The sequence below is a fragment of the Cupressus sempervirens genome, chromosome 11, assembly GCF_028749045.1.
Source record: "Cupressus sempervirens isolate cs-2001-9-10 chromosome 11, ASM2874904v1, whole genome shotgun sequence".
Lineage (NCBI taxonomy): Eukaryota > Viridiplantae > Streptophyta > Pinopsida > Cupressales > Cupressaceae > Cupressus > Cupressus sempervirens.
Window position 1 is genome coordinate 636,881,038 of NC_143128.1, and position 22,297 is coordinate 636,903,334.

Below are 22,297 nucleotides of genomic sequence, written 5' to 3' on the forward strand. Positions count from 1 at the left end.
TTCAGCCATGACTTTGTAGCCTCCCTTCAAGGCAATTCTTCTATCTTCATCTATGAGCTCAACATTGAATTTTGTGCCCTATATTTTTTGCTTAATATTGTCATTTTTCCATGTATGGTTTCATTAAAAAAATTGTTTGCAACATTATATAAAAAAATAAATATGAAATTTCATTGCTCCTACTTACAAGTTGAGACTGGAGATTCATATAGCCACCAAGGCCAAGTTTGTGTTGGCCAAACTTTTCTAGTCTTTCTTTTGTAGCCACGGATGTGTCTAGCAATCTATGAACAATTTCAAACATCTTAGATTATATATTTTAAAATATCAATAATTAGTGCATGATTACAATGTACTTAATACTATCATGACATACCTTTTTTTCCCCTGTGCTACTTCATTTACTTTATCTTCACATAGCCTTTTCTCCTTTGCATCTTCTATTATTTCATTCCATTCCATCGATGGAATCATAGGAGGAAAATCATACTTTGGGTTATCCTTAAGAGCCCTTCTATATTTATCCCTCATAGTCTTTATATGCTTTGCTGCTCTTTTGAGAAGTAGGCCAATGTTGAAAATGTTTTTTCCAAATTTCTCCTCAAAAGATGCAATCAGCTAATTTTTTGATTCTACAGCTTGAAAATTCCACCTTTTAAAAAAGAAAGATTGTTAGATCAATAACTTTAATATATTACAATAAATGGAAGAAAAGAAAAATTATGTAGCAATGATAAGAAACTACGTACCTTTTACGTATGGTGGTTCCAAATAGTCTCAATGTCATATGAAAATGATGATCAAAGAAAGCATTATTACCTAAAAAAACATAAAGGGTTTATCAATCCAAAACGAGTAATGTAAAAGTAAACTAAATTTACATTTTAAATAATAACAATTTTAAAGCACCTGGAAACTTTTTTTCTTTTAACAGAAATATAGTTTTCTTGTTTAGCAACAATGTACCTTCATATGAACTAGTACTAATCACACAAACTACTCCAGGAAATGGATCAGCTTTAGAAGTACTACTCTTTGTTGCTCTATCAACTGAAACATCATGACAATTAAAGCAAACACCAACTGAAATGAAAGATAGAGAGATGCCACTAGTCACACTTTGTTAATATGACCAATTAATTTGTTGCCTAGAAAAAAATGTAAATTATAATGCTGACCAAGTAGAATAATGTTTCAAATTGGTCATGGCCAACTTAACCTAATATGGTCAACTTTATAAAAGACTTTAATTTATTGGTAGACTTGACAACTAGATTATATATCTATAAGCTAGAAAAAGTATCTCAGTGTTTGCTATTCAAATTGAGTTTATTCAGAATGAACAACAATCACATTGCTTTAGTAAGACTATCAATCAACAAATTGAAACAAATTATTAGAGTGTGTTGTAGAAAAGTTGTTAAGAGAAAATATATAATAATTATAGAGTTTGTTTGAGGATAGTGATTCGTAGAAAGGAGAAATCTTTTATTATTTCAAAGAGGACAATAATGATTATTGTTTTAAAAGGTGCGATTCATAACTAAAGAAGCATAATTAAATGTGTTTTGAGATATATTAATATGTGTTTAAGAAACAAGTGTGATTAAAGGAAAGGTGAAAAAATTGAAAGGCTATGTCCATTTCAAATAGAAAATTTTCTACATGAAGACATGAAGGTATACAAGATAATTGAAAATCATTAAGAGAGGAAAAGAGTGTAAGTTATACAATATATCATCATATAGAATGGGGCGGATATAGAAAAGAAGTACATGTGTGGTGTGTGCAATGAGAAATATCTGAGTAAAGAGCAGACATAATGAGGGTAGGTGAAATGGAACATGTGTGGGTCATGTGATGCAGAGATGGTGAGTGGTATCCATCTTCTTCATATTAGACAAAAACATCTAATCAACTTTGCAACACTCCTCACTTCCAATGTCACCTCAAGAACTTTCTTCTAGGCTACCCAAGTGCACTTAATGCTTCCCAAACACCATAACTTCTTCCAAGGCCTCAACCTTCATTCTTCCTTCATAAAAAATCTTCTTATGGCTTAAAAACCATGTTCCATCCATCCCTTCATTCTAGACCACTAATCTCTTACGCAACACTCACATCTAGCCCTTAAAGCTAGTAGCCCTCACCAATCACTAATTTGGGTTTTCCTCCAACTTTTCCAACCCACCAAGGAAACTCAAATGTATTTTAGATACCCTTTTGGGATATACAAATCCTCCCTAAGTTTTGATACCAACTCCTTTGGACCATACCCAAGATCCAATACCCCTAGACTCTCTACAATAGGCCTAATTCCTCACATTTACAAAACAACCCACATCTCTATTCATCCCTATGACTCCAAATGATGAAATAGTCTTTCCTAATGTTTCAAAACCATAGATTCTTAGGTTTTTGTGACTTTATCCCATACCCATTTGCCTAGCCACTACACCTTTGATTTTAGGGACATACCATGAGGGTTTGATCAAAAAGACTATTCCAAACCACTCCGTGCCAATCTAATTGTATAGACACTTCAATTTATGTCTCAACATGAAGGATTCACCCCCAAATCATCTTCAAACATGAAATGATCCATTGTCTATTAGACTGGTGTCTAATCCAGGCTAAACCTCCATCAACAATCACCATCCAACACAGTACTTACACCAAGTTTTCCCACTCTCCTACATTTGGTTAATATAGTAAAAATAAATTATCATAACCTCATTCTCTCACACCAATAATAGTGACTATAGGTGGTAGGAGAGAATCTACATTGGAAACTTCAGAATAAGTACAGTTGATTGTGCCTAACTAGTCATTGGTTTGAATGCACTAGTCTATTATTCCTTACTCAACCTGCAATGAAAATGAAAAGAATGTGTGGAAAACATAAAAATAATAATAAAATGTTCTCACATTAAATATTAGTCAAAATGTATTTGATACATCATAGGAACTCACTGTTCCATGGGACAAACACTGAATTGCAAAGAACAAGATTATTTTATTCATTAAATTTTTTTCACAATGCCTTGTCTCACCACTCCAACTCTACTTCTCCCCCAAACACTCGAAAAATTCCTTCTAAATAATCAAAAAATAGTAAACAACCATTGTCTAACTGTAATATTAAGTTATCTAACTATTACCAGTTAGTTATAAACTGTGAAATTTGTTGTCTAAGTTGACACAAAGTGTTAAATTCGACAACTTACAATCATATCTACCTTTAATATATTTCACTAACCATTTCAAAGGTTTTATAACTTCACTAACCCTTCCAAAGACACCTAAAACCCTTACAAGCTTTACTAGGCCTAAATTGCCAATATGGCAAATTGTAACTTTTGAGCACTTTTAGTGCTTTCATAAATTGGCCTTAGAGGCCATATTACATTTGTTTTAGAACTTATAGGCCTTTAGATCCCCAAAAAAAATTGACCTTTCAATAGCTTGCTAGGTGCATGTTAACATTACAATGCCCTTAACTTCAATACATGCCTTTATGGTTTAGTCTTCAAAACATCAATTACAAAAGTGGACCATTGGTCCAGTTATATTGAAAATTTGATCTTCCTAGATCATAAACCAAATGAATCTCTCCCCATAACCTTTGCTAGGGTACCTTGCACCATCGTGTGTATGATAAAGATTTATCATATAAACTAACAAGAGATATTATATGCAGATTTATAATGTCTATGGCAGACTTATAAGAGGAATAAGTGCAAATTTGAAAGGATAATAAGGGTAGACATCGAAGGATAAAAAGTGCTAATTTGGGAAAAGGATAACTACAAACAAGGCAGATTTATATGAAGCAAATATAAAAAGGAACATCTATTAAAAGAGATTATAAAAGGTGGATTTGAGAAGATCATTGAAGAAGCAAAATGCAAGAAGAAAGGTATAAGATTTAAACATATTATAATGTCCATCATTTGCTGAAGATAGCAACATCGTCAAGGTGAAATTTCAAACTTAAGTGAAGTTGGTTTTTGCTTCAAGGGGTTGGTGCCCACAAATTGTTGGATTTGTTGCTTCTAGTGAGTTGGCACACATACACTTAGGAGTTGGTGCCTCTAATAGGTTGGGGCCTACAAACATTGTAAAAGAACATTGTAGTTGTTTGCAACAGCTCTTCAAAATTTAGATCTAGGAATGGTTATGGAATTGACATGATGTTTTTGATGAAAATCATAGATAGGCAGTATTAGCATTTCTTAGAGAGTTAATTACTTTATTCACATGAGAAGAATTGTAAAAAAATACTACATTATTGTAGAATTTTTGAAAAATAATAGTAGGCTAAGAGAAATTTCTTGACTATATCATGACAGCATTGTTATAGTAGTATAACATGGTTGCATAATAAAAGCATCAATAAATATATCATGATAGGAAATAGCAGTAGAATAGCAATAACATCAATCATTATGGTGGTGACATCAACAGACTATAGTAAAATAGAAGTAAAAATTGTGATTTAGATTCACAGTTGATGATATAACAGTTAACACAACAATAATTTGGACTTATGATCTTACTTTTCAGAAAGGTTTCAGACTTCAAAATTCTTGATATCATTGGAGTCTATCATTATTTAGTTGAAAAATAAAATAAAGGTGCATTAGCCATACTTTGGTATAGTGTGGTATTGGACATGAAGTGCAAACAAACAATATCTTTTTGGAATTTGGTTGGTATGCATGCTTATGTAGACATCATTTAAGCACTGATATGCTAGTGTGTTGTTCATCTACTTGTACAAATACCTCTCTGCCTATCTCCATGTCTCTCTGTGTGTGAGTATGTGTGTGTGTGTGTGTGTGTGTGTGTGTGTGTGTGTGTGTGTGTGTGTACATATATATATGTATATATATAGATATATATGTATATATACATATATGTATATACACATATATATGTATGTGTGTGTGTATGTATATATATATATATATATATATATGTATGTATGTATGTATGTATGTATGTATGTATGTATGTATGTATATGTGTGTGTGTGTGTGTGTGTGAATGTGCACGTGCGCATGTGTTTGTGTGTATGCAAGCTTCTATAGACATCATTTAAGCACTGATATGCTACTTCTCTATTCATCAACTTGTAGAAATACATTACAAAATATAGCACATTACAAAATATAGCAAAACAAGGTTTTACCAGTTCTAGTGGGCATGGACGAGGATGTTTGCATGGTCCTTATTACTGACAATGCACCAGGCAATACTAGACCAGCAACCAAAGGAGGAGTCTGCACTTCATCATGAGTTGAAGAGTACAATATTGTTAGCAAAGACATTTACAATGGATAAAGATCAAATGGGATACTAGCTAGAAGCATCCACAAAAAAAGAGGTAAGTGTTATAATGTTGATGAAAACAAACAAAGAAAGTGTTACTTGAGGGTTGTGAGTGAAAACCCTCACCATGTTCACCATATAATGTCGCAATTGGCACATATATCTATACAAGAACACATAAAATTAGATATCATGATCCATAAGATACTATAAAATATTAACATCTATTGAACTTCTATTATTGCTTTAGTCAAATTATTTCTTACCTTCAAAGATTGGATTCTATGATCCAATTCTTTTCTCAGTGCCTCTTTCTCCTCCCTTCTATCACCCTCGATGATAATATTAACAAGTTCATCAGTTTATCCTTGTTTAATTTGTTGGGTGATGAACATAGGGTCAGCACTAAGGGTGATGTCATGTAGAAATGACGCCCGTATTTTAGATCTCATTTGATTAGTGGCCATTTTAGCTTTTTCCTATCATTTGTGACATCAAATATCAGTAAAATTTCATCAAAATAACTCCAAAGCCATAAAGAAAAGAACATAATAATAGAAAATTTGTTTATGTATTAACATTAAAATTTACAATAATTAATGTTTACCTCTGTTGAAGGTGTCTGAGACGGTGCATCCATGTCGCCCTTTGAAAAAAATTAGTAAGTCTTAGAAATCAGCAGCAAAATTAAAGTAATAGACTTACCAAAAAAAATATTAATAATAAAGTAGATTGTATATGTAAATCATTTGTCTTAAGTTAGCCAAAAATTTGGTGTAACTAATGTGTATATCTAAAAAAATATTTGACATGTTCTACTTAATGTTTATATCTTCAACTGGCTCAAATGACCTTGTATTAATCATAGTAAATCCACTATCATGTTCAATAACAGTCCTATCATGATCATTTCAACTCAATTATAACCTAAACCATTTGATGATAAATAGAACTATTTTGAATGAATTAAAGTCACACTCAATTATATCATCCAAAATGCCATAGTATTATTTTTAGATTGTTGAGGATGTATGTCAGTTCTAGATGAAATATTGGTGATCGCAAAGACAACACTTATCCCAAAATCACACATTTTCTTTGTTTCGTCTAAATTTTTTGTGCAAAATTTATAGCCATGGTAGTACATAGCTTTGTGGTGTTTGACCTACAATTATTCAAACATGTCAAAATTATTTGGATCAATTTGTGAGATGATATTAAACTTATGTCTCATGATTAGTAATCTTATGCGCACCTTTGTATCTCTTAAGCCATATATTAGATCAAGTACCATTGTCATAACATTGGGATCTCCATTATGATGAGTTTCTTTAACCAATGATGCAATACCATCCCATGTTAATGAGTGACCATTTTTTTGAGATTGTTCAATCCATACCATCATCCAATCAAGATTGTTTGCAATATACAAATGTAGTGCATCCCACTCACGACTAACTATAAAGAAGACAATTACACCAGTTAAAAACAACTTATACATATTGATGATGAATAAGAATTATTAAAATACAAAAAAAAACTTATAATTACCTCTCACCCTTCTCAATCTACTTGTCCCCATCAGGTGCTCCCCTTCAAATTTGCCATTACAGTTGGGATTCCAAATGCGATCTACATGGATATCTGCTGCAAACTTTGGAAGATATTCACTAATGTACACCATGATTTGGTATACCATATATCCCTCTATCATAGAACCCTGAGGACATGCTCTTTGTCAAACCAAGCCCTTCATAAATTTCAAGTGCCTCTCAACCATCCACATTGACATAGTTTGTATAGGTCCACATAATTCAATGTCCTCAACTTGATGATGAGGTAGTGTTCTTGAGCATTGAAAAATGTTGGAGGTAAATGCTTTTGCATTTCACACATAATCTGTAGAATTTTTCTCTTCCAATATTTCATATCTTTTTTATCAATTCCTTTAGATGATAACCACCTAAAAGAGATTCAACACAAAAAAACACATTAAAAAGATTTGAAATAAAATTATACAATAGATTTTAGATAAAAAGCTACAAATCTAAGAAAAAAAACTTCTAACCTTGTGTATTTTCCAAGATCATATATAACTTGTTTAATACTATTGTCAAACTAGTGTGGAAGAGATAGAGGTAGGATATACTGCAATCATTAAAAAATGACCATTTCAATATATTATTAAATATTGCAATAGGTAGTACATTCAATTTTACAAATATACTGTAAATAGAGAACATGACTTACCTTGATGATGGTATGCCAATAATGTGTTTTCAACCCTAGCCCAAAATCACCTTTCTTTGATAGAAGAGTGCTTATATTTGTAGCAAATCCTATTGGAAATTTTGTTTTTTTAATGACTTCTTTTAATGCATCACTTTGTTGCTCCATTAATAACCAAGGAAGGACACTTGTATTTATGTGGTCTCCATTGCTATTTGATTCAATGAAAGGTTTTAGTGCATGATTGGATTCATAAATGTCAGTACAAATTTTGGCAATTTGTTCTCTATCATGCCTTCCCTCCAAAATTTTCCATAGTCTTTCTGTTACATTCTTTCCAATATGCATAGCATCAAACAAATGCATGATTGTGAGATCCTTGTAGTATGGTAACCTACTAAATTAAGTAGGATAACTTTTTATTCCTCTAGAAAGTTGGTCATTGATGCCTCGACAACCTTCACAAGAATTAATTACAGCATTAGTAAATATAAGACAATATCAAAATACAAATTTTAAACTTTAGATGACAAATTGGACATTACCTCGACGATTTAGTTGATCGTATTCCAACTTCCATATATGAGGTTTCATTCTTTGTGGCCTTGATGACGTCTCTTCTTTCCCACTGAAAAGATGTTTTCTAGCAATTCGATACCTATGAGTATTGTGGAGAAAGTGCCTAAACTCATCAAACACCTACTTTCCTAAACTTCTCAAATGATGAGATTTCATCTTCGGACCACAAACTGGACATGTCAATTTTCCCTTTTTCTAAAGACCTAAAAGATCATGTATAATTGGATCATGTACAATTATCATGTGCAACTTAAGCATATGATAGTAATGTGTAAACACTATAATAGATGAAAAATATGTGATCTTAACAATATAACATACCGCAAAAATGAGCTAGCCCAAGGGCATCATGTATTGTCCATACAAGCATTGTATGGAATTGAAATTTTTGATGTCCTGTTGGTCTAGAGATGTTATGCATAGTGACATCATTCCATAACTTCAACAACTCATCAATTAGGGGCTCAATATACACATTCATATCTTTGACTTGGTACTTACCTAGTAATTGAATGAACATAAACATTACATAATTATTATGACCATTTTCATGCACTATTTATAAATTAATTTAGATAACTATAAAATAAAAAAATACCTAGCACAATCATTGAAAACATTATGTGCTCCCTCTTTATGGACATCCAAGGAGGAATGTTATTGTTAATAACAAAAATAGGCCACACTAAGTACACAAATCTCATATCTCCATATGGATTGACACCGTCTACTACCAATGAAAGCTTTAGATTACAAGATTCTTCTTTAAAGTGTGACCATGTTTCTTCTATCTCTTTAAATGTAGAACCATCGGCAGGCATTCACATAATGTCATCTTGACTTCTATTGCATGCATGGTAATCCATAAATTGTGCCAAGCTAGTGCACCTAAATAATCATTGAAGACATGGAATAATGAGAATGTACTGAAGAACCTTGTGAGGCAACTTTTTTGTTATTTTATCTTACCGATATCTACTAATATGATAATCTAGGAATTCTATTGCAAATTCATGTTGTTTATGATATAGAATGTGATCATTGAGACATGCATGTATTATCTGATACTTCATTCTAATTTGATTCATAATGTTAGATAATTCTTGCTACAAATGAGGCAAAATATTTGATGGTGGTAAGAAAAACTCACTAATCAACCTACAAGAACAAATATGCATTGTTAATATAATGAATAGTAATTGTATGCTAACATTGAAGATGACAAAAATGGCATACCTTAGCATATGTGACATTGCTACATTGGATATACCATTCATAACCTTTAAGTTCACCAACAACACTATAGCCAAGAGTAGAGTTGTTTCAGAGCCTTCATATAAGGGCTCGTGTGCCTTCTCAAGTAAAGCTATATCAAGACCATCTTCATCATCATTATCAAATTCGTTAGTACCATCATTGTGAGCCTCTTCATCACCTGCCCCAATACCATCTTCTTCAATCATGTCTTCTGGCACATTATCATCTTCTTCCATGGGACTGTTATCCTTAGCTTGGATATTCACACCTCCATGTTCCTCCAGTAGAAAATCCACATTCAACAATGGATGAAAATCATGGCCCCCTCCAATGTGACCGTGTTGCCTACAATGACTTTGGGCTATTGTGATTAGAATTATTTTATTCTTTAAGCCCTTACACTTTTTGCAAGGACAATAATTTTTTTTTTGTTTTCTTTAGAATTAAGCCCACAATGTAGCTATTGTCTCATTATTTTGTTTTGGGTTCATATTACCAGGTGTGGTCTTTCTTCATAGGAAAATATATCTACAAATAAATTGGAAATGTTGTAGTTAATGTTTATATTTGCACATATGGAAATTGTTGATTAATGTTTTCAAATGTAACTAGAATGATCCTATAATTTCTCTAAGGCCTTGATGTTTGCAAAATGTGGAGTTATAGACAATCTATCTTAATTATTTGCAAAATGCCTCAAAGAGATGTCACAAGGTGAAAGTTACTTAGGTGTTATTAGCAACATGCTTTGACTAATCTTGATAGCAATTACTAATGTGATTAATGCATCAACTAATGAAGATGACTAAATTTTGAAACATATTAATGTATAGCAATGCTTTTCTCGAGGAAATATATGCTCTTCAGTAAGATATAAAAGGAAATATGAATTAGATGTGATCTATGTGTGCTCCATGAAGATGGACATTACCTTTTGAAAATTGTTCAATAGGGGAAAGCATGTTCTTAATAGGTATATTTATTCTTTATATGGCTCTACTCTCTAATTATAAATAATATACTTCTTTTCTCAAGCAATACATCAAATTTACAAGGGCTAGTATATTACATAGCAGTAGTCAGGATTGCATGGTGGTCATATTGGTGGAATACTTTTTGTAAATATTATAAATTCAAAGTTATAGTAAAAAAATTGTTTGTTATTTAGTTTAAGAATTATTCCATACTTTATTTTAAAATAATCAAATGCTTTTCAAATTTTATTTGAAGGACAAATTAGTTGGGTTTTCACAGTGGTAAAATAAAGAAAACTGTTTGAAAATTTTTCTCAAAGTTTAGGTTACAAAAATTTCAATATGAAATAGTGCAACATCCTATAGTGGTATCAAAGAACAAAACATCTTGCTAGCCTATGTGTAGTGATTCAGTATTGGAGATGGCTAATGAGGGAAGAAGTCTTTTAAATAATTAAGTGCAATAAATTGTTCAAAGACATTAAATTTGTACCTTCAAATGAGGTTCTTGAAGTGAGTATTATGCTCTTCCATTTGGGAACCTAGACATCCTCTACAAAAATAGCTGGTGGTTTTGATCATCCCACAGGAATAGAGGACCCGAGATGTCACTATGCATGAAAAGTCTGAAATAATCCGAATTGCATTGCTTTAGTATGAAGAAAATTAAATTTGGGTTGAGAAATCTACCTACCCCTTGTGTCAATATGAAAAAACCTTGACAACTTTTTTGTAGCCATCCTTTGAGAGGCCTTGTGAGGACAAATACTTTTAACTATCATTCATATGCAAGTGGTAACATATGTGCTCCTCGTAGTTGTAAGATTGAGGCCTCTTCGAAACACAATATGTGCAGACCTCCTAAAAAAAGATGTTTCAAATCATTATGTAAGAAAAACTTGTAAATCATTAAAGTTTAATTTATTTTCTTGGTCACCATACTTGCATAAAAGAGACTGTGTTCCTAACAATGCAGGAAGGACTTTGTAGCTTACACTGAAGTCTACTTTCAAGAGTTTTGAGATAGAGTGAAACACTGGATCACTTTAAATGAACCTTATACCTAGGTAGCTATGGAACCATTGAAACAATGAACCAAAAATCCAAATAGTCATCGATTCCTTTCACTCTCATACTCTGTAGGAACCATTGAAACCATTAAAGTCTAATAGTGAGTTATACTATTTAAACTATACTAAGCCACTATACAAGCATAAATCAATACAAAGTCACATTCGACAAACATTATTGGTAATAAGTATTAATTCTTGGGAAGGTAAAAGCTAATTTACATAATATAGCTTCTATTTAAAAAAAAATACAAGAGCACATTTAATGATCCGCAGAGAGGTGTAATAGAAAAAGATTAGGTTTAACTAGCTCATTGAAGTTAGACACAATTCAAGAGGCAGTTACTGTAATGACCCCATCAAAATAAGGTTTGATAATAAATTAATAATTGTGTAATATAACAAAAAACTATAAAATTAATAATAAGAATAAATTGAAATAGAAATAAAATTATAAGTCCATAACATTAATATAACATGATATGATATTTTATGTCAATAAATATAATTATTACTTAACATAAGAATATATATACAATAAATAAATGAAGTATAACTATTATCAATATAAATAATATGCTTGGTAATAATAATATAATATTTCTTAATATGAATCCTCAAATACATAATTTGACTTACAGTAGGTATACCACATATACCCGACAAGACATATGAGTCAAAATAGCCACGTACATAATTTGACAAATCTTACATTTATGGAAAGATAAGAACATTCTTAAGAAACCCTTTTCATTTCATCAAGTTTTGGTGAAAAAAAGTCATCAGCTACATGTTTGAAGTAAAAATCAAATAAAAATAGGTCAAAAGCACATTTTAAGGATGTTTTTAAAGTTTATCATATAGCTTTGGTATCAAAAGATATAGTAGACCTTATAAAGATATTAATTATTTTCATTTAGTATCAGGGGGGGTGGAAAAAAGTTGGAATAGATTTTGAAATGCTTTGAGATATTTCAAAACTACAAATTTTTTAGATCACCACTTTTTGGCACACAATGATCTTGCACATACCCTAATATGTATATATACAACAAAATAAAAGAGAGTGATGAATAAAGAATTGAATATATGTGAAGAGAGCAAAAAGAAGAGTAGTTTTTTGGCATTATATTGTATTTTTCATTAGTGACAACACTTACTCGATTCTAAATGATTACCGAGTTTATCACTCAGTCTATAGTGTATACCGAGCATTCAGTGGTTACCTTGTAGGTTCATCACTTAAGTAGTTCATACCGAGCATTCATGAAGCTACCGAGTGGGTGTGAAGCTCAACAGCATCTACCGAGCATACAGTGTTCATCGAGCTTCATAGTGTTTACCGAGTGATGGAAGTCTAGTCTTTATTGAGTAATGAAAGTATAGTGCTTATCGAGTGAAAGCAAGGTAAATGAAGGATTCAGTTTTTACCGAGTGATACTATATCTATTGAGTCTCCAATGGTTATCAAGTTCCAAGCTACATTGTGTGATTAGTATGGACCGAGATTCTACTTCTACTGAGTGCATGATGATGCCAAGTAATGCAGTGGATGCTGAGTATCAGAAAATCTGAGTTTTCTACTGTTTGGCCAACTCAGTAATATTTTGTTCATTTGTGTTTTGGCTGACCTTGCAATTGTAATTATTGGAATGATATATATGTAATGTATTATATTATTTATAATGTATGCATGAGAGTATAAAGATAAACATGTAATTTTTTGAGAAGAATGAAAGTGAATCAGCAATAGAGCAGAGTATTTAGCAAGGTCTACAAGGAGCAGTAAAGATTCATCAGTCACAAGAGGTGATCTATACTTCAAGGATCTAATTAGCAATCAAGTTGTAAGTAGATCAACTGTCTCATCCTAACAGGTGAATCAGTTTTGTAAATCCTTTAACAGGGTAGACTTAACAATCTTTGTATAAATCTCCTAACAGAGTGCATACTTCATTGTATGTTTGTAAATCCTCTAACAAGGTGGACCTAGCAGTCCTTTGTGCTCCTAACAGGGAAGATCACCAGAAGTGGTTAATGTAAGCCTTAATAGGCTAGCTTCATACTACAGTAATGAAGTTTTGTGGGTATAATCCCCACCCCAATTTTACTTTCTATTTGGAAGGTTTTTGTGTTACCAAATTACTGTGTACATGTGTTATGGATGTTTGATCTCTCATATATGCAGTAGATTAGATGAATGAATGGTGAATAGTATATATGATTAAAGTGCTGAATTGTTTTAAAGTTTTGAGGTTATTGATTCACCCCTCCCCTCTCAATAACTTGTCATATCTTGAATATTTCCAACATAGTGAAGTATAAAAAGGAAAAAAAAAACAAAGTAAGATATAAGTAGATTGAAAAGTAAGAGTGCAATTAAGGAATATATATATATATATATATATATATATATATATATATATATATATATATATATATATATACACATACACACACACACATATGTATATGTATATGTACATGTATATATATACATATACATATACATGTGTGTGTGTGTGTGTGTGTGTGTGCATATATATAATCAGATTTTCAATCTAATATATATTTTTTAGCAGAATATAAAGGTAAGTGGGTATAAACTAGTAAGGGTATAGAATTCATATTTATTTACTCAAATTTCTAAGACACCTTACAAGGGGATATTACAGTTACAATATTCCTCTAGTTTGATTCTTCCTACTTTCAAATGCATTGCATGGGATGAATTTTAGAGACTTGCATTTATATGTTTCAGTTGCTTTGCTATCTGATAGCATACCTATGTAGATGACTAGTATCAATAGGTTAGGAAATTTGGTAGGCTGTAATGATTAAATATAGAACATATGACAGGCTATAAAAATAAAATATATCCTTCCCATGATAATTCATGTCAAATGGGATCAATTAAATCGCATGTTAAGCTTTGAGTTGAATATATAATAATACAACACTCAAATCTGAAAGAAGAATCTCAGTATTGGACTAGCCTACATCACAACTCGACAAATCCATCGCCACTATTCCTTGAACGATACAATTATACAACATGATTCCATGAAAGTTGTGAAACTTAATTGAATAGTATCATAAGTGTATAGGGCCACAATCTGCAACTAAGCCAAGTAGGTATATATACGTTAGATGTCTTAGGTTTAACATCACAAGAAAATTCCCTTATACCCTTTGGTTGCACAAATTCCTCCTAAATTTTGTTTTAGCAATACCCCAAAAGATCAAAAGGATGATTCACAATCCACAATCTTAACAAAACTAAGATCTAGGGAGAAATAGCCCATATTATCTACATGAATGGTAGTTTTCTTTATCATCCCTATATCCTATGTGAACCCACAACTACCTTAATAACTACAATCTAAATCAATCAAGGATGACCTCCATCAAGCACACTATAAAATTTTCTTCAGTCAAAGCCATACCTTTTGTTGTATCAATGGAAAAATTTATCCAATTATGCACCTTGATTGAATTGGTTCCATAAATAGTTGTGTTCCTACATATTATTCTTTTGAAAGATTAGAGCACTCAAATATAGTAGCTTAAACCCATACGTACATCACATAGACCAATTTTGATCAATCAAGGGTAACTATCATAATCAAACAAATCAAAATTTCATCAAGATATCCCCCATCTATTTGTTTAGCTCATCTTTATCTAAGTTTATTGAAGTTCACTTTATCTTGGGAGCTTAGGTTCCTTTACAAGAAACCTTGCAGAGAGTGTTGCATTAACCTTTAAAAAAATATTTGTAGTGTAGCCTTTACCTTCCCACTTTAATCCTTAAATTAACCGATATCCTAATTTTTGAAGGAAGAACTTATCTTCAAAGAAGTGGGTTAAGGATTTTACTGATGATAGTCTAAACATAACAAAAAAAAGTCTAGATTAAACCACTTAAGTTCTCTAGCAACATGGGCATTTCAGTAGAGGATCTGACATGTCTTTCCCTCAAATCTAAAAACCAATAATTATCTCATAATGGAAACATTTATGCCAACTTGGTTTTTACCTCAATTACAATCAAACCATCCAACATTCTTTCTAATGGCAGGCTTTGATAGTATCAAGGGCATAATGAAGCACTTTGTAACAATCACAAAGGAAATCTTCCAGTTTTCCATGTATTAGTTCAAACTTAGATTTATCTTGTTGATCTAAGAATATCCCATCATTAAAAGTGCTAGAAAGGAAAGAATACACAAACATTTGTATATCAACATAAGATCCATAATACTGAAATGCACTTGGAGATGATGCATAGAACCTCTATTTGCAAGTCATTCTATGAAAATTCCTACAAAAACAACAAAGTTCTAGATACAAGCAAACAATAATTTTCTACTCATCTTGCATCTTATGCCTTCCCACACCTGAGATATTAATATCTTTAATTTATGAAACAACAAATGCTACCACTAGAATCTCTTCAAATTCTCAAGCTACCAACTAGCAACTTGTATAATATTTCTACACTTCAATTCTCATTTAGCCACTTCAAGCTACAAGAGCCTCTTCTCATATAAAAGAATGTTTCCTTTAAAAAATTAAGTTATGCCTCTCAGAGCTTGATTCTAGTTTAATGAAGTGGTGGTGAAGAACCAACCTACTATTGAGAGATGATCTCAGAACATCAATAGCTGATAAACCCTTTTTCAGGTAGTGTGTGACCTCATTTAGGATATTTACTTTGATGGGTCGAGGTGATGAATGGGTTATGAAGTGGGAGTTATTTTGATATCCCTTGAAGGAAAATTAATTCCTCATTCCTTTTACCTAGAATTCCACTAGAAAAATTGTATCATTGAGTATAAAGCCCTAATCATGTGGGTACATTTCATGATTTCTACAGAGATTAATAGCCTTTGTATACATAGAAATTGAATGTTGATAGTGAATCCAATAAAAACAATGTATAAGGGGAACCAATCTAGCTTGTCTCAGTATATAGAATTAGCATTGATCTTAATCAATTCTATTACTACACCATAGATAGTATTTCAAGGAGAGAAAATTGGTATGAGGATGCAAAGGCTAGTGTAGCCTCTTTGATCTGACCCAAAATCATCACCAATGCATATCAATTTGTGCTACAAGTGTTAAATCATGCTCTTCGAGTGGTGACTGCACACTCATTGTTTGGGCCTTGGATATTGATAACATTGACAGAAGGCTCTTTTTTCATATATACAACTGATGAGGCTACCATAGTCTATGTAGGATGAAGTGTGGTCATTGTTCTTCCCATGCTGTTGGTTTGGCTGGCGGTTGTTGGTGTTATTGTTGTTGGTTTGGATAGGTGCTTTTCTAGGATTTTGGTTTTTGTGAGGAGGAAAAGCATTTTGATAGATCTATAGGCTTGCATTGGGAGAGGTTTGGGCACCAAGGGTGATTTCTTTCTAATCAATGAGGTCCTGCACATAATCTTTCAGTTTCATGCATCTGAGGGTAGTGTGACCTTTTACCCTATGAAATTTGCAGTACTCATTATCTTTGTACCATGTAGCTTTGGATTGGCTTGGTTCAATTTGCTGGGTAGGAGGAAATTTGATGAGGTTTTCCTTGACTAATTTCTCAAAAATGACATCCAATGGCTCACCAAGGGGTGTATAGTTTCTAGGTGCAGGTTGGAATCTGGGCTTTTGCCCTGTAGCTACATTGATGGCATTAGCTTAATTGCTAGACCCTTGGAAGTTGGGTCTTGGATTGTGGCCTTGATAGCTTTGGTGATTCTAGTGTTGGTAGTTGATAGTTTGTTGATTGTTTGGTTGATACGATGGGTTGGACTGATTTTGGGAAGGACCAACAATATTCACATGTCTCGTATTGGTAAACCCATCTGTTGCAACGTGCTTGTTTTTGTTCCAATACCTAGATTTGTCATTGGAATGTGATTGATTTTGGTTGGCCTCCTTGTAAATCTTGACCACACCAGCTTTAATGAGTCCTTGCTCTAGGATCATTCCTTTCTCTTTGATATCTTTGTAGGTCTACAAACAGTTCATGGTCATGTGGTGAGCCAAGCTAGGATGGGCATTATCAATAAACATTTTCACCAAATGGCGCTCTGGCAAGGTGCAAGATATGCGGGTGATATGGGTTTGCCATCTTTGCAGATATTTGGGAAGGCTTTCTCCACCTTTTTGCTTTGTGTGGACAAGATCAACTACTGATAGCTCTATTTCAACAAGATGGGCATATTGGGCTACAAATGCCTCAAATAATTCAGCAAAATTTTTAATTGTGCCATAGGGGATTCTATAAAACCATTCAAGAGCTGGTCCGGCCAAAATTTTGGGAAAGAGATGCAAGAGGAAGACGTCATCGTATGCCACTTCTTGGCAGCACATGTAAAATTCTTTGATATGTGTGACAGGGTCTCCTTTTCCTCTGAATTTGTCAAATTTGGGTGTCTCAAAATGCTTGGGAAATGGTGTCATGGTAATGGCTCTATCAAATGGGTAAGGAAACACATTCTCAAACTTAAAGGTTTTTGGATCATTTTCCTCTTGGATGTTCTTCAAAGCTATCTTCATGGCTTCCCATTCTAAATTAATGGGTGATGGCTGGGGTGCCCCCAATGTAGGAGTTCCCTGAGATAGGTATGTGCTAGATAGAGCAATGGAATATGGATGGCTTTGAGGTATGGGCTAGTAGGGATTATACATGGCTTGGGCAACTAAATGGTAGATGATGGGTTACTGAGGTGGAGGGGGCACATATTGTTGCATGTGTTGTGAGGCTTGCTGTTGATATTGGATTTGAGGTTGGGATTGAGGAACATAAGTTGGCTGTGGGATAAATGGATTGCTTTGTGGAGGTAAGGTATAAGATGGTTGTGAAGCTTGGGGAAAGGATCGGGGAGCTTGTGTAACTTGACTTTGGATTTGAGGAGTTTGACCAATATATGTGGGTTGTGCCCCCATTTGGGAAGGTATCTGCATGGCAAAAGAGGCCACTTAATTGGTGGTTGGTGGTGGTGGATTTCCTCCTAGAAGTGGCATAGAAAAATAGTTGGTAATAGGAGTTAATGGATTAGTTGGTGGTGGAGGTGGTGGGAATTGAAAGTTTGAAAATGGAATTGATGGGGTTTGATAGCTTCGTGGCTGGATTTGAAAGCTTGGTAGAGTGGTGGCAGGAGCTTGGGTCACTTGAGAGCTTGGCAGAACATTGGTAGTAGCTAGTGTGATTTGATAGCTTTGTGGAGTGAGGGTAGTAGATTGTGGATTTGTGGCTGATGGCACTGAGCTCCAAGGACCTAGTGGAAATGATGGAATTGTGTTCTGAGCTAAGGAAAACAAGTTGGGGGTGATGAAAGGTTGATTATTTGGCCCCATGGGTGGCATCCCGATTGCATATTGCTGAGGTTGGCCAAAGATGCTAGCACTAATTTTGGAGATGGGTGGATTTGGAAGGCTGGGATGGAGAGCAGCAACAACAATAGTGAAGGGAGTGAATGGTGGTGTGTTTTGGGTGAAGGGGGTTTGGGATGGAGTGATATGGACAATTGGTGGATTGGTGGTGGCTAGATTGGTTTGCAAAAGGGAGATTTCAACTTAGGTGGAGGCTGGTATGTTTGGGTCTATTGGATCATATGGGGTGGGTTAAGGCTCTTCTTTTGGCACATATTGAAGATATTTTGAATCATAAGAGCCTATGGGTGGTGGGAGTTGTCCAAAAAATGGGTGAGATGGCTCTGATAGGGGAGTTGGTCTTCCAAAGTCGAAGGCTCCAATGTTGTCCCTTCGAAAGTTAGCCATGATTATTTCCTTGTTTTTGTCTATAATGGCATTCACCAATACTGCATTTTCTAGTTGGTTCATGAAAGCTTCAATGTCAGTAGGTGATGGTATGGTGTTCTCTGGGCTGAAGGATGGTTGACTGCTCAAGGGGAGCGATGTTGTTTGATCCAAATGATAGGGCTCCATTATTTCCTTCTTCTTGGCTAAGTGAGTGATAGGTGGCATGAAAATGCAGAATGTTTCCTAGGGATGAGATGCAACAATGTTGATGGATGCAAAAGGGGAAGGCTTTTCTATGCAAATGATTTCCTAGGTTGAGGCAAAACTATATGACAAAATCTAAGGAGGATTGGGTTGGGGAATCTAACTTCAAAGATATGTTGCCAAAGCATGAAAGGTCTGCTTTCCTATGTGCAAGCTTGGTGGTGATTGTGTCAACTTAAGGATAGACTGATGATCCTTTAGGAAGAACATGAGATTGACCTCTTGTGAATCCCAACCTTTAGCTCAAGGTGATGAGGGATAACAAGTGACAAAGATAGATTACCCTAGACAAAGCTCTATCAAAGGGATAACCTTGGTGAGATTGGTGGATTTGGAAGATGTTAGGAATGGCAAACTTTTGGCAAGGTGACAACAATTTTGAAAGCTTGAATGTGAAGTTTTTGGATTGTTGGCTAGATGGTTTGGTTCTAAATGAGATGGATGAGCTAAAATTCTTAAGGGGAGGACTAAATATGGTTGGCTTACCTACAAAGATGACTCTAAAGTGAAGCTTATGCAAGAATATGTGGAGAAATAAGGGGGTCTAATCATAGAAGTCATGCCTAGTTGGTAATGCATAAGCAGGGTTAACTCCTCGATGTTGGTTAATTTGGATGTTGCAATCTAACCAGGCATCTTGAAGGGCTTTGTCGACAGCTTTTTCCTCTACTTTGTAGAGTTTGGAAATTCGAGGACTTGGTGTTATTTCCTTTCTCTTGGCTGAAAGTTTTTGGTATGCCTGAGATGGCTTGATTTTGACTTTTTGAAACTTCTATTTGGGTTTGGGTTGCTCTGAAATAAATTCTTGAATCTACTTGGATTTGAGAGATCTCAGTTATTTTTCTTCAACTCATTTGACTTTTGGAAAAAGTAGTGACTACAGTAAGTATGCCCTGAGCGAGGATTTACCAAGTTTGGAAAACATTCATTCAACAAGTAAAAAATCAAGCAATAGATAAGAACAACCGGATAGAAGTTTTTGATTCTCAGAATGTGATACTTGTGCCAAGGAGTGTGTATGTTCTACAAATGTTTCAATCAGTCACTTCAAACACATTAACATCCTATATGGTTGTCTACAAGGCTAACAGTTGGTTTAGCTAGGGAGTCCTTGATATACCCAAGGTATGTGAGGCCCAAATCCATAGATGAAACCAAAAAGATGTCACACAGCCGAGAGGAGCGGTAACCCACTTCTCCTCTTTCACTTCTCAAAGGTATAAAGTTCCTTGAGGCTTAGCTCGAGTGACAAAATCTTGATTCCAAGAGAGGTGTCTTTAGATTCACCACCTGATCTTTATACTCTGCCGAAACACTAGAGTTGAGGTCGTCCAAGGGGTGATGAAATCCCCAAGCAGGCCTCCTAAAAAGAGAAACAAGGTTTTGGATCCTAATCTTATGCACCCAAGATGGCCTCGAAAGATGACAAGGGGAGAGAAGACTTGGATGACCTTGGGCTAAAAAACATGCTTGCTCTTTTACCAACCGACTTTTATGTGTGCTGATCTAGACTTTGCAAGCACTCATGTTTAAGAAACAATGTTCAATTTCAACTTTGAAATGTGCCAACAAAGAAAAATTGATCGAAGAATGTGAATAAGAAGAAGAGTTAGGGTCAACAAGAAAGTAAACCTGCACGCCCAGAGGCCCTCCACGTCAAGTGTCGATTGATTTTCTTTAAGGCATTCAAGATTGATTGTTTGTTCATTTTAAACCCAAAACAAAGATGTGTGAAACTCGATTGTCAAGCGCGCACCCGGAGGCCCTCCACGTCAAGATTTGTCCAATTTTAATGCCCAAATGAAGTGTTAGTGAGACTAACTTTCATTCAAGAGATTTTCTGACTTAGAAAAACCACTAAAAACCCAAGTGAGTGGAGTTTGATTTGTGTGGAGCACTTAACACCTTCTTAGGTAGACCCATCCCCATAGATGGCACTGAGATTGTAACCAATGGTTAAATTGATGGGTGATTAAAGATGGTGAGTCCAACTACAAACTCCTTCAAAGCATCTTTAATAGTTTTTATAACTTAGGAAATTTCTAAAATGTGGACTTAGGTTCTTTTTATACCCAAAAATTGAAGTGTGAGATATTTCAATGGTTAATTGATCTTTTGCATTCAAGATTGTGTTTGTTTGTTTTAATCATGCATTCCAAGAAAAATTTTGATTTTAACCCATGGCATTCAAGATTGTGTTTGAGCAACATTCATTCAAAGAAAAATGTGTTTAAGCATTCAAGTTCATTTTTTCAAGAGCATTAAATCATGTAAGGCGAACCTGCAAGAAACATGATTAGTAACAAAAGCCAACTTGATGATCCAACCTGCAAAGCTACAAAAGCCAATTTGATTAGTAACCCAAAAATCTCAAAATTTGAAGCTTAACTATGGGGAAAATAAAATCAATTTTTTTTGTTCTTTTTCCTAGGCGTAAAAATACTTAAAAAAACCTCTACTCTATGGAACCACCAAAAGTTAAAATTTGATTTATACTCTTTTAAAAAAAAAAAAAACAAACAAACTAAAATGTGTTGGAACAGAGATGTTAAAATAGAAATGCAACAAAGACAGGCAGAGATGACAGTTCATCAGGCGCAGATGCCAAACTATGGAGACACTGATCTGCAAAGACGACAAAAAGAGAGGTGGAGATGACAGTTTAGTTTGGTGGCACAAAAAATAGGAAATTGGGCAGAGATGCTAAACTGTGGAGATGCTGATTTGCAAAGACAACAGTTTAGGTTGGCGGTAGTAGAGATGACAGAAGACTAGAGGTGGCGGCGAAGATGACAGAGTATCTGGTGGAGGCACTGATCTG